The following is a 15,626-nucleotide window of genomic DNA, read 5'->3' on the forward strand; positions in this document are numbered from 1 at the left end:
GAATCAGGTACGTTTACACTACAATGTTTATTCGAAATCCAAAACTGAATAATATGTGAATACGGAGATCATGGCTATGAACTCAACTGTTGATGCATGTAACACAAAGAATTGTAACCTACCTACACAGCCTCGACTGGAATGTATGACAAGTAGTTAATCTTGATACTCTCCGGCGATAAGATTGTGAAAGCTTGTGTTGCCACTACATATAGCAACAAGTTGAAAAAATCCAACCCACGCAGTTCATTTTCTATGATGTCAGTGGCTTTAATGACGTGAATACATAGAACAGTGGTTTGTATAACATTAAAAGAATACGAACCCTTCTCAATTCTATTGATTAGAAATCTAAGTTTATGAATGAAAAAGATTGACAATGACACGTCTAAAAATAACACCTTTATTATACATTATTCTTGTTGATAGCCATTTCCGGTTAATAAATTAATCCCTTTCACACAATGTACCCGATTATATAGTCCACCTGTGATTAATATGTACGCTCGTTTTAAGTTAGATTAAAGTAATATAACAAATATATTGTATGTAAATATACATATATTATTGAAAGCTGACAATTAACGATTCGGCATAAACTCTATAGATTTTCAGTATCCAGTTACACTTTTAATTGGGGAATGGAACTTATATTTTGGAGTTCATGTTAGTTGACTCATTCGGAAATTTGCTAATATCTTAAATGTATGTATATAGTTCCAAGTGACATAACTAAATTGATCATCATTGGAAACGCGTTTTAAACTAATCGAAGGGTAACCTACGACCCAAATTCCAAATATAAACGTCACTCATTAGTCGAACATAATATATATCTTATAGTAGTATTTCCTTTTGGACGAATAAGTAAGTCCAATCGGAAAATTCACGTACCTCTATCCTGACAACGTCGTGTTATCAATTTTCAAAATCGATTCCTTGAATCGTTGATAGTCTTGGTTATATTCTGGTGTGATGTCTATGTGTTATCCAATGTTATATACACGCCACTATGCATAATTAATGCATGCATATATGTTTGCGAATTACAGTCTCACGAACAGTGACAGTCGTACAATTGACGTTAAGTATTATTTACGCCATACACCGGAAGTTCCGATGAGTAGGCCGGCAGCGGTTGGTATTCTAGTACAGTACGGCGAGATTCATTTTCAGCTTTTACTATAAATTATGTTGTTATCATTCATCAATACTTATATAGCAGAGAATTTATAGGATTTATGTACGAAATAAAATACTGACATTTTTTTTATTGTAGACACTGAATGTATTCCATAGTGTAGGTATTAATGTATAGGTAACACTGGTGTAGGAAACAATGGTGCACAAATGAACACTAGATGGCTCTATGCTGCATACAACAAACGTATTACATTACATATAATTTTATATTAATATTACATATTAACTGCAAACATACAAACTCACGTGCAACAACAACAATTGATATTTCAATTAATTAACATTGTGTACGATCACATTATTTATTTTTCTCTTTATGTTGAAAATGTTGCAATGACATTGATACGCTGTGATTTATGTTACTTTGCGGTAATAATATAGTATTTCTTGGGGGTTAGTTTTAATAAATCTCATTATCACGATTTACTATTACTGAGCGAATGCTGAAGCAGGATGTGTAATAACCGGATTATAAGGGCATTTAGTGTTTACTAAATGCATGACATCATATGTAGGAGTGGGATGAACCAATTCAGTGAGATACGTGGAAAAAAACTATACCATTTGATTGAGTCTGTTTCAATTATTTAGATTACTACTGTCGTAAGCGGACCAAGTGCGTGGAAAAGCGCCCGTTTCCATTTGATACAACAGTGACACTGACATTGATACACTACTTTTAACGTTTACCAGAAAGACAAACACGTCATAAATGATCAACTTCGTATACGGAGATCGGCGTGGTATTATCATTGAGCAATAAAATAATGGTTCCAGTTAGACGATGCTGTTCATCGTACATGTATCTCAACGAATTCGTTTGTGTAAAATATTATTAAATGATCATTTGTCAGATCTACCAAAAGACTATACAATATGCACCTGTTTATGTGATAAACCACACATGTCATTATAATTTGAGAGATCGAGAATCAATTCCGCGAATTATACAATTATCAACAAACATACACTTGAACAGATTATTGGCACGTGGGTCACATGGCGTGGTTAAGTGAGAGGAAATAACCATGTGAGTACAACAACTGGTAGTAATCCCTCCTGTAATTAGTGTTTATTTTATCATATAACATTGACTTCAATCCCAACTCTATTGCAAACCTGATGTGGTAATTCTACTTCATCCTTGTTGTAATTATACTGCAAGATAATTGCAATACTATTGTTAGCGTGTTAGCAATTTCACTTTAAGATCATATCAATTATACCGTCAACTTGGTGGAGTTCTACTATTAACTTATTGCAATTCTACAGTAAGCTTGATGTACTGAAAGCTTGTGATTTTAGTGCAAGAAACATGTTACAATTGCCTTGTAATTCTTGTGCAACCTTGTTTAGTTCTATACTGTTCCATTGATTGTTTGTTGCATTTTTTTTATAAGTATATAGTAGTTTTTCTGACATCTTGTTGCATTGCCTCTGATATCTTGTAGCATTTCTTCTAACATCTTGTTGCATCTCTACCACACGTTTTTTTGCAATTCATTCAAATGAATACAGCAATCTATTCAAATGCAAGCGTGTTGCGCATACTGTATCTTATGTTATTATTCGGATAACACGGAAATAAATGTCACTGATTGCCCTGTGAGACACTCTCATTTTAGTTTCTAATTAATGTCAAATCTCTTTGAGGTTTTAAATATATTGTATATACTGGTTTATTCCCTGGAAATGAATAAAACCTGCAGTATCAGAAAAGTCATTGTGTTTGATAAGATTTACAGGAAGTCGCTATTTATACATATATCAATCCATATTGAAAGGAGTCAACTTTAAGAGAAAAGACGCGTGGCTTGTGACTGTGGCTAAATACAATATATTGTAATGGGGTTGTCTGTTGCATGTAATGCCTATTATCTGTCTGATTCACCTGTAATAAATTGCATTCAAAGAGGACTATGAGATTAACTATTAATAAAAGCGGCATATTAAAGCAATACCTATCAGTAACTCTAGATAGAGTGTTAAGCCGTGTTCACACGTCACTATACAATTCTAACACACGGGGATTCACTTACTAATATTATACTATTTCCTGTAATGCCTGGAGCAATTTCACTCATCAAGTGTCGTATAAACAGTATGATGTCACATTAGCAGAACGCAAGCTTCATATATAGACAAATACAAATCAATTTAAGTCCGCTCATATCAACATTCAACAAAGTAATTTAGAACTGCAATGTCGTTATGTACACAAGGAATACCGACTGACCTTTTAATGGCAATACAACAGTTACAGTACCGATGATAATTTGGTTAGAGCTTTCGCTAGATATATGCAAACAGAAACGCGCATAGAATGTATACACCTGTATACAAACAAAGCGCAGATGATCCTCTGTATCCACGTCTCACTTAAAATATATTAGTTTCATGACATTCGTCAAATGAATGTATTAAGCAATTATGTGATCATCAAAATAAAGCAATACGTTGTGACACTCGATCCTAACATATTTTTATTCTTTTATACACAGTGTTCCAAATGGTGTACTTATTATTTAAACGAATATATACCCTTGAACCTCTAATCATTACTGCTAAAAGTTGTCCCTATAGTAACCCACGTTTGCAAGCGTAATGAACAGTGTCTCATATATCGATTGGTCTAAAAATAGTGTTTTTCTTTTGTTCGATCTATTATTGGAAATCACGATAAAACATGTCAGTAGATCGGATTCGACTTTTAACACCGATAGAAACAGCGTTGCTAATTGTTGAATACACTGATGGTGTACATCGGCTTTAGTTTTAATTGTAAAGCAATATTTTAAGTTTTTTGCTGCATTCAGGAGATATTGATAGATACTACTTTCACTCACATTCTCTGGCAACGATATGACCTCATTTCAGGAAACAGATATGGGTGTTGATTACATATTTGTTGTATCGCGATTAAACATTAGTTTGAACTATCTTTACAATGACATTCTCTATTTCGAATGTCCTTTTATCTCAGATACAAGTTGCTATTTTGTGAAATGACATTTTCTAATTTAGTTTCAAAATTACTTTTGTTCCCCATTTCAAAACCAGTTGATTTTTGCACAAATTCTCTCCACAAGGCTGCTACTTGTTTATTATGGTATCGTATTAAATTAAACAGTTACATACATCCATAACTTGTTCGAATATTGTTCATTTATGATTCAACACATTATATGTAATGTAACACCTTGTATGTAAGGAGAGACCGAACTACTAGTATATATTTCACATGCACTTTTCATGTTGTCTATCTTATCCATCAATATACTAGGTGTGGTAGTTTGTTTGGGGGGGGGGGTAGTACCTAAATATCGTGGTACCGACCGACGCGTAGCATGTAACGCATTGCAAATGCTAGCAGCGTCGGAACGCGGAAACGCAGACGACACACTACAGTTCTTTAAGAACAATGTTGACACAGGTTTTATTTCAATTATGGTACCGATAGAGACAAATTACTCATCACTCATTATTTTGTAATAATGACATTTTCTATAATTTAGACTATAAAATGTGACTATATCATTTCACTACATTTTTTGAAAGTTTAGTTTTAATCATAGACCGTGGCAATAGATCCACTAGGCAATCTAAATTTCACTCATCTTTTGTAAATTTTCATCACATCACTACACATTCTTCCAGCCATGGTTTCATTTCTGATGATGGCATTAATATTGTAATCAACAATTAGACTGATGTTTTCCACCGGGCAATAACACGTACTTCATATTAGAAAATTTGATTTATTGAGTCATCAATGATGAATCATTCCTGAAACCATTGTTTCTATCGCAAACAAACCCAGAACTCTTACAAAATCTAATGGATTTATTTTTGCGCTATGGTCAACCCCTCCTAAAAATATTTATTTGAAATAACGTCTTTTCAGATATTGCTGCTTCTGTGGTAACCAAACCCACATTTCTTCCAAAATATCTAACCTGAAAAAATGTTCGAGATATAAAAATTCATACGTCTTCCAAAATCGGAATGTTTACTTATTGTGACAGACAGTGAGACGCCGAAATAAACACAACCTCATTGGCATCAAGTATCATTGAATGATACACCTATATCGACAATGGACAATGTGCTATGTAAAGTCAGCGTCAATAATGGATGCCAGTAATCAATAAGTAGATCTTCCATGCAATGTTGTAACTCACATTTATTTGTTTTTCATACGATTACATTAATATTTTATTAATAGTTTACAAAAAGTGTTTCCCTTTGTTTCATTAAAGTAGTTGGGTACAATGTCAGGGAGCGGGCACGTAGACTTGTAATGTAGTGAAACAATTACATGATATCTTTGTTTAAAATATCTGTCTTATATAGTTGGTATTAAATGACAATTACACTGCCTTTCCAAGCTTTACTTTGCTATATGTGATTTATTACCAAATAGCCATACTACTGCCTTTCTACATGCTAATTTGTGCTAATTTATGCTAATTTATCGGAAAGTGTAGCCATAGGTGTGTCTGACTTGTATTGAACATTTACAATATTGAACATATCATACCTTTGACCCAAATAAACCAACTTAATAAAACATTTTACTAGCTTCGCAACTTCGACACTTCAACGACCGGATCGTATTCATAGACACCTATAGTCATGTACTTTATTTTTAGTACATTCTGACTATTTATGTTGTTTAAAAAATGATACCACATTACATTCTGCGAGGTGCAACATAAAAAACGAATATACCAGTTTGAACAAACAACACGATAGTACACATTGTATAATGAATGTATGGATTACTAACTACTCTGCGTGAGCTGAACATGGTACAAGCAGTGAATATTATATCACCCAAGCATTTGCTGTGGAGAAGCAATGTGTAACCTTTGTAGTCAAATTATGCATTGTTATATTGCAATAAATCTGAATATAGAGATAATTATGCAAGGCGTACAGGCATGCTGTACCAATCATTGTAAGCACAGACTGGACACCAGATTTGACAATATTTATTTCTATTGGTTAAGTTTGAGAAGGCTTGTAACGTATCACGCGTTCTCTTTTGCTCTGATGTTTCAGGGTGTCATTTGATACCGATGGAATTGTTGATCATGAGATTGTGTTTCAATAATGTATGAAGCAATGTGCATCATATATCTGGTTATCTGAACCCGGCCCAGTAGAAAGGCAACTTTAGCTACTCCATTCAGGTGATTATGTCGCAGATATGCGATTTATTACTTTAAACCCACGCTCCGCTGCGTTTACGTGTCGTTTGCGTTTTTTACTCATGACGTCATCCAGTGAATCATTTTGAACTACTCGAGTACACTACTTTAATCAATGTATTGATTTTGTATTTTCTGCATGAACACATGCTTAGATCGCCGAAAAATGGGAGTTTTCTGCCTCATAAATAGAAACATGTAAATCAACGCGCTCCTTTGTATTTAAATAAATAATAGATGTATATTTGTGATTTACATGGCCAAAGTCTGATATGCTAACAGATAATTGTATATTCTATTCATTCGACTTTTTATGCCAAGATTACAAAGTTTATTAGTCCGTACTCTCAGTCATTCGGGATATCCTGTATCCTGACTGTAGCAGTGATTTAGAAATATACAGTTTACAAAATATAGATTAATAATACAACTGTCGTGACGTAAAAAAATAAAGTGAAACGGATGTAACTGACTTTTACCATAGCTGGCCGATTGAGCATACTAATAAAATGAACGTCGTCAATTGGTACAGATATTGGAACACATGAATCCGCTGGAACGTCGTTTTATAGTTTGAAATATAACCAACGTCGCGTCAATTACATTTCGTCGAGTCAATTTCGCTATTTGTATCTAAACCGATACTAAGAAACAGTATCAGTGGTGATACCGATATCGACATTAATATGTGATCCACACAAGTGATTGAGATACACAAACCTGAAGCCGGCTCGTGGCACTACCACATAATTCAATTTTAGTGTTTCGCGTGTTTTACATATTTCATTTCATAAGAGCTCATTGGTTGGCATACAGTGTATGTGCCTGAATTCGTTCTGAATTTCTCAGTGGAACATAAATATGTTTTTCAAAGGCAATACCAAGCGTCTGTTTTGCCCGAAGCAATATGGTTCACCCGATAACAGCACTATATTCGCTAAACTCGTAAACATTATACTCTCACTTAGATGACTCACAAGATGGCAAATATAGTATTGCCCCAATATATCAGACACTCAATATGTGTTTAAATTTATAAAACATTATGAATGTTATATTAACTGGCAATACACTGGAGTGGAAAATAACAACAATAATAACATAACATGGCCAACGAATTGAAAAGACCAAGTAAACTTAAAAAGGTTCGCCATATTCATGCTTTTATTATTATTGATTAAATACATTTAGGATACTTAATTTGATTTTTTTTTAAATAGAGTTACTGGCGACTTTTCAAAGAAACAAGTTATATCGTGAAACATTATCAGAACTTGTGTTCTTGCCCCTTTCCTATGGTAAGACTTTTTTTTATCTCGAAGATTTACTCCCGGACATAGAATAAAAAAGTCATATATTATTTTTTATATTAATCCTAATATTGTTATAACTTTTAAACAAATTGCAGTTTAATTCAGTGAGTTGCTTGGTGATACAAATCTCTTCAATGATGATATTGCATATATACGTAACATGGTCAGTACTCATGATCAGATCTGGCCTTAACTAAAATATTATGCTTATCACAAACATTACTCCTGCTTTAATGAGTATCATACATACATACATACATACACATATCAGCTAAGGATTCGTACTGCCATCTTAACACTGTTATAATTCCCGAACATACACAGACGAATATTACTTTGGATTTCGGCGACTATTTGTGAATACATTGTCAACTAATTACTTTTCTAACAGAGAAAAACGTGGAATTTGTCGTCAGCTTTTGCGAGCAGTGGTCAAAACTGTAGCCATTTAAAACAACTAATCCTAGTTAGACGCATGTGTGATGACACCACGTTAGTAATAATTTATTGACTTACTGACATAAATGGTTATTCATTCGACCCTCACGTTATCAGATACCGAGCAATCATTACATGACGATGTGTTGTATATAACAAAATACACAAAGTTAGGGCTTGGGAGGTCATATAGAGATAATGGGCATTGCCACGAAATGGTTATAACACGAACCGAATGCGTGTTGACAGTTTCGAAAATTTTTAAAAAATACTTAGTTGTGCTTAAACCGATGTGAGTTTTTCTCATAATATTTCCGCGATGTCCGATGATTATTAAGGGACAAAATAAAGTCACACATTGTAATTCGTTATATCCAATATGTAACTGTTGCCTTCGACTAGGAATCGTATTGTCCCGGGTAGTGACAAGTATAACATATATGCGATAACTCTTAGTCTCCTACGTTGTTCATACATTGTTCAAATACTTGACAAACTGTACAGCATAATATATCTAATATCGAAAAGACCGGATAACTAATATTTCATTCACAAGAAAACCTCGCCATTAATCATATCTCACTCATGATGCACCGAACCCATTCCCGGCTGGCAATGGATTATTATTTGAAAAATGGAGTTCTGCCTGCAGTACGATTAATAAAATGCGCTCATTAATCGTATTAGTATACAAGGCTACGAACGTTTCAGGGCGCGTTTAGTTATGGATTTGTACTCCAAAGTACTGTATGCTGGGAATGTGGGACTTTGCGCAAATCATATTTCAACAAGAGAATGACGTCGTCAATTGTACCGATCACTATCCCACCACGCACTGCCCACAGCGTTTAATCCGAAGTGCCATTGGTGAAAATTATGATATGTTGTAGCATTAGAAACCCACGGCATAGCGCACACCAGTATACACTTATAATAAGCCCTATATTCTCTGCAGACATGCCTACTATATGTTAATGGTTATCCTAATGGACAATTTCTATTCGCCATCTTAGACAATCAACTTGAAAATGAAACGGAACGTACACGAAGAAACAAATACTAAAAACACGAAAGATTGGCTCAAATGCTGTTTGTTGGTAGAACCACTGGCAAATATGGGTGTGTCAAATTCATTATACAAATTCAAATACAAATAAATTTAAAGTATTCTACATATTCGTATCACAAGTCATGATAGAGTGCCCTCAGAGGATTGTTCTAATAATGTTTATGTAATACATTATTTTATTGAACAACATAAATGTTTCTTATTGAGGCAATTGGGGGTGGTGATGGTTGACCCGAAGTTCTGATATATTTTCCACTATAAATTAAAGCGCCACAGTCGACGAAAAAGTAAAAACTCGATGGTTCAATTCAATGGGTGGGGAAGTTTTTTCGTTACGCTTTTATTCCATAATTTATTATTATTAGGTAAAGTTAAATTAAATAATCGAGATATATGAAAAACTAAGTCGGCTGTATAATTGTTCACATATTTGTTTATATTAGTACCCCCGGTCTCTATTTTGTGTTCGCTCCTCTTATTTTTCTTTATAAATGATATATTGCCGACCGCAGTGTCTAGCTAGACAACTCTATAACAAATAATTTAAATATAGTATTTTTGCTAATTTATTAAACATATCCACATTCATGTATTTGCTAGAATGTTATGTCATTTCAGCATATCATTCGAATTTACCATAAAAGTGCTCAAAGCCGTGTCGTTATAGATATGCTGAGATTGCTTTTCTTTGTTTTTTCTTTTCAATTCACCAGTAATTATGTTTTATCAAATAATATCTTTCAAATATCATTTATAAAATACCAGTAATTACAAAATTATTCCCATTTGTCACTAATTTCGCCAATGGTTTATGTGAAACACTCTGCCAGAAATAGTGTGGTTTATTAGCGAATATATATATATATATATATGTATATACATACATACATACTTGAAATCACTTCATCCGTGTATGGAGTGTGGGTTACTAAAAGGGAAGCCATTACGTTTTCCATTCCCGACAATTACAGCTACATTGGAATTAGTGTAAATATATGGTAATGACTGCATGACGTACATTGAGGGCGTTTTAAATAGTGTATCTCTATAACATTATAGAATAAACAAATCACATTTAGCTCACATATATATATTACCTGCATCAAGTCATAACGAAATCATTGTACGACATCACGGCTTTACAAAATTACCGAACTAGTGAACCATTAACAAAAATTTGGTCTCATACCAAAGCACATCTAAATTCCATTACAGTTAACTCAAACCCAGCCTATTAACTCCCACACAACAGGCCATATTTGAATATGCCGACAATTTGTATTCTAAACTACGGACTATTTTTTACAAACATGACATGTTATTTTCAAGTTCGAGGACGGGATATGCTGTACGAATAGCATATCGTTATACAATCCTAAACTCATGGTGTGCAGATTTACATGTGCGTCTTGTTGTCGATTTTTATTTAATCATGAAATGGAAAAAAATGATAAATAAGCTTGAAACGACGAATATTATCAATATGTTATGTAATCTTATTGCTTGAAAATTATAAATAGTTATTTTGAATAATTATTAAAAACTACAATTTGCTTTGCCATGGGCCAATTTGAACAAAATGAAACGTGACTTCTGCCATATATACCACTCATGGCCGATACTAACCCTGCATGGCCATGCTGTGAGTATATTGAGAACGAAAAAACATAATTTTTGATTGAAGCAATTATATCTTTTTTTCAATGACAAAATTACATGAGACACATTCTTAATTTAGTAATGGACAACAAGAATCAAAATCATTCTATTCTATTCTATTCTATTCTATTCTATTCTATTCTATTCTATTCTATTCTATTCTATTCTATTCTATTCTATTCCATTCTATTCTTTTCTATTCTATTCTATTCTATTTTTTCACTAGTACGCAATCATAATTGTATCCTATTACCTATGACATGATATGAGATTACTTGCCATTTCCACGTTAAGCGGTTAAGTAATAGCCTTCATACATAACCCTTCACTGACTAACGACGTGAAATCGATTTTAAGGTGACTAAGAGAAAACACTGATTCATAGTATATATTATGACTACGGGGTTTATATATATGCAGTGCATATTGCGAAAAGTGTTACTAACAGAGACTATATAAACATCACACAGCCTTAGTAATTACTTGATGTGTGTCATACACCGTATTCGTGATCAATGATTTGCCTTCTAGCAATTCCATAGCTATTAGTCTGGACTCAATGTCGAATTGAACGTCTGTGTTTATTTATTTTATGTAGGTTCTCTTCTTATAACGATCCTGCTCATCATTTAACAATGATGTATACTTTTCAATATTGTCACCTCAGTTCTCTGCTTCAGAGTAAGTGTTGGGTTTGAAAATGCAGGTATTGTGATTTGAAGATTAATTTATTTTAGATAAACATATTAAAGATTTGCGCAATAGATATTTCGTTGTACGCGTTTCATGACGTAGTCCGGCACTTCCATTGCACAGATCAAGCACTGTGTCTATGTGGTATTGCGTGGTGGGATAGTGTGTTCGTTATTCCCTGTTCAAACCAACGCATGTATCAAGATGTGTTCAACACCCTTCCAGCATACAGTGGTTTTTTGAAAGTATCCAACACATGTTGTGAAAACTTTCGAAACATTAGAGTTGTATTGTCGGCAAAATTATGTACGTGAATTGATACGCGGAAAATAATACATGCGACATTTAATTTATGCTCATTGGCGAACATCACCGAGCAGCTCCGTAGATTCGGTTGTGATTGAGTTCTTAGAATCTTAAGATGTCAACAAGTCAACGAATTGCACGCGGTGTTCTTTGTTCGAATATCGAATATGGACTACAAAAATCAATATCCGATGTTAAGTTTTTTCCATTAAGATTAGATGACACTAGACTCTTGAGTTGTTTTCTGTATATACAATAGGTCCCCTTCCAATTTGGTATTTATAGGACGACCACTTTACTCATGTTACCACTGCGTCCGTGCAAACATTGTACACTATGTACTTCCCAGTTTAGTTGTATTCGCCGCGCACCAAGACAGATTTCGAAACAGCAATGCATGACGGGATTCATTGTGGAGACAATAAATACTAGTAAACGGAAAAATAATGAGTCTAACAATATGAAACTTGCAATGAACAAGGCACAACTTATCGACATTAAATTATGTTTGAGAAACATTACCTTAAAACAGAATAATGTATAATATGTCTGTATAATATTGAACCGTTATTAATTACACATAAGAAATGTAGTGCTCAGTTTCTTTGCGCATGAATCGTGACCTCACTGTTCCATGATGAGTTCAGACTATATACCGACTGTGACCGAATTAAAAAATCAAACAATTTTACAACAGTCATTGCAATATCTCCCTCGCAACAATTTTCAATGAAAAGATGCAGCCGTTTCTTATTCGAAGTGTATACAATTCAGTTTACAGGTGAATCTATGCAGAAACTCATAAAAATAATCACGCCATTAGAGTGTCATTACTCGATCCGACATAATGTCTATCCAGGTATCTTATGAGTGACCCTAATCTACTACATTTATATATGTAGTGAAGTTACTACACGGGTTTCGTACATTTTGTAAATATAATATTTTGTAGGGGCATGTGTTTGAGATATTGCTAATAAAATATTAAAATAACTGATTTCCTAAAAATATTTCAAGACATTTTGTGTAAAACAACCACCATACTGACGTATTTAATCAGCCATGATGTCAACATTTCAATCTACTTGTGTCGTCCAATCATATTACCGAGATTATTATTACATAGTATGGAGACGCCAAACAACAGTAATAGAATTAAATAATAATAATAATATATTATTAAATATTTTAATATTGCCAAAAAGTGCAATAATTATTATTTGGTAACATTGCCTCACTAGTTTCCCAATATTATGTATTTAGATCAATACGCATGTTATGAATTTGTTTATTATTTATGTGTGAAGACGTATATAATCAAGTGCATGAGCTATATGATTGAATAGGTATTATCTGACCTATAACCCATGAATGGAAAATTATTATTTCAGTTTTCGGTTTCATTTATGTGGAAGTAACAATGTCATATCACGAATAACTGCAGCGATACAACACAAATATATCACACTCTACTTGCTTGGCTATACTGATTGGACGCGTATTTTCTGTATTATCGAAGGTATTATCGAAAGTTGGCATAACATTTAGCGACAAAGATGGAGTTGACACATGATTCACAATTGCGCTGATAATCGTAGGGGCGGGGCGATAAATGTTGTTTTGATAACCATCACATAATGTCATAACGGTTTAATGTAATGTAATTATTGTATGTATGCATCTATAACTCAAAAAATAGGTACAATATTCAAACTTGGCACAAATGTTGAATATGTCACCCACACAGAACAGCAATATTTTGAGGCCAGATGTCAAATCGCAGTATGAGTTTATGTACTTCTATTATATGACTAAAGGGGAAAAATAACCAGGGCCTTCTTCGCGTTTCCATTGTGACATCTAGATACATTTTCGGGACCAAGGGCTAAAAATTAAGGTCACAGTATGTGTTTTTGTATGTTCACTATTGAGCTACAAGAGAGAATAGCTGTGAACTTAAAACATGGAACACATGTAACCGACGGAACATGACAAATTCATAGACACAATATGTCAAAGGACAAAAATCAAGATCCCAGTATGTGTTTATTATTACGTATTTTGGTACTATTAAATACAAATACAAGAGTCAAATAGCCAGTACGACACAAATTCACATATATTCCCCATGTGATTCACAAGTATGGGTTTATTTATGTTCGTTACATAACTACAGAAGAGAAATTGCTAGAGCCTTCAAACTTGGCACACATGTCCCAATGGGACTCACAAGACCTTTGTATATTTTCGGGACAAAGAACAATGTCACATTATATGTTTTGTTAGTATGGAGCACAAGAGACGAATGACTACGATTGATATGACCGGGCGACAATTTTGGATCAAAAGTCAAGGTCATATTATACATTGATGTATATTTTGTGGTTCTAAATCTAAATCTAGCACAGATCAGCATCTACATAGATTGTTGTCTAGCACAATATATTTTAATATATTTAACACTGAGGCTTTTGGATAATTCTGGGTAATGGTGCTTTTGCACTTTCAAATATCAGTATCTTTGATGCACACGTGCAATGTTTTTAGTCAATATATTTGGTGCAGGAAAAAGGTCGATGCTGATGGTGTCTAGCGCGTTGGTATGTAGAAGCAGGTTTCAAACAATTTGAATTTTAGTAGTAGTAAAAATTTATGTTTGGACAGTATGAGAACAGTCTGCCCATGTATTTGGTTTAGGCGATTTTGTATTTCAACCATTTTTATGTCCAAAGAAAACATTAATTCCTAGAAAAGCACATGACTGGAAAAAATATGAAGATACAACATTTTTTAACCTTCAACTGCCGTATCTCTGGCAGCAAACTAGACTTGTTAATAATGTCTTGCAGCTGAGGGTATTATATCTCGTGGGTTAAATATTTCGTTACACTACTGTGTTGTAATGTTATACATTCCTCGGAACTTATATTGTCATCTAGATACATATAAGTTTACCAGACTAGAAGCTCCTGGGCCTCCCAATATGATGTTGTCTCCCTGAATTATTGCACACAATGACTGTCGTACATTAGATGATTTAATATTTTATCTTGTTTTTACAGAATGTACGGAGAGAATTTTAAACCTTAGGAGGTGACATTTTACACGTTTCACATTGACTACCAAGATGTTGTTTAAACTGAAATTCCCTTATATTTGCATCCATTATACATTTTACATTGCAGCTGTTAAAACTCCTCCAACAGTCAATATCATTGCCAAACAGATGAATCAAGTTTCTTTCTGATCTAGGTTAGACAAAGACATTGCCAATTATTTCTTGATTAATGATTTTGGTTGTACAACGTTTTAGTTTTTGAATTATTCTATCTCTAAAATGTTCTGATCCTGTTTGGTGTAGCACTTTTGGCGTGTCACCATCTCAAATAGACTAATCCCGGAATTTCTTTACTTTGCACAAATTCCAAGTTTTGTTTTTGCCCATCCCCTCCATACAACTGTCTGCATTTAACATATTGATTGGGTGCTTTGTTTAGTTGCAGCCCAGCTATTTTTCTAACTTTCTATCTAAGAAAGTGATTATTTTTTAGCTGTTTTTGCATCCCTGAGGAGGCATGTTAAGTCATCTGCAAAGGATGCACTTATTACTTCTTGATTATCAATTTGTATTCCTTGTATTTCACCGAAGGAGATTAGTCAGTAGAGACAGCAGTGAATATAATGTGTCGAAATATCACCTGGCACAAATAATAGTAATAATAATAATAATAA

At 33.7% G+C, this 15,626-nt stretch overlaps 1 protein-coding gene across 7 annotated transcripts in view; it reads right to left on the bottom strand.

Moving 5' to 3' along the window:
* LOC100373377 (uncharacterized) overlaps window positions 1-15,626 on the bottom strand; it is an 83,701-nt gene that overhangs the window by 18,164 nt on the left and 49,911 nt on the right. Inside the window, exon 1 of one of the 7 annotated variants that reach the window (XM_085493460.1) lies at window positions 895-959. The exons of 4 other annotated variants lie outside the window; for them this stretch is intronic. The gene's annotated coding sequence lies outside the window, so the exon portion shown is untranslated. Of the gene's footprint in view, window positions 1-122; window positions 269-894; window positions 960-15,626 lie in introns of those variants that run through there. 2 more of the 7 variants (XM_085493454.1, XM_085493443.1) reach the window with 2 other exon arrangements.

The sequence above is a fragment of the Saccoglossus kowalevskii genome, chromosome 1, assembly GCF_978046115.1.
Source record: "Saccoglossus kowalevskii chromosome 1, keSacKowa6.1, whole genome shotgun sequence".
NCBI classification, from domain to species: Eukaryota; Metazoa; Hemichordata; class Enteropneusta; family Harrimaniidae; genus Saccoglossus; species Saccoglossus kowalevskii.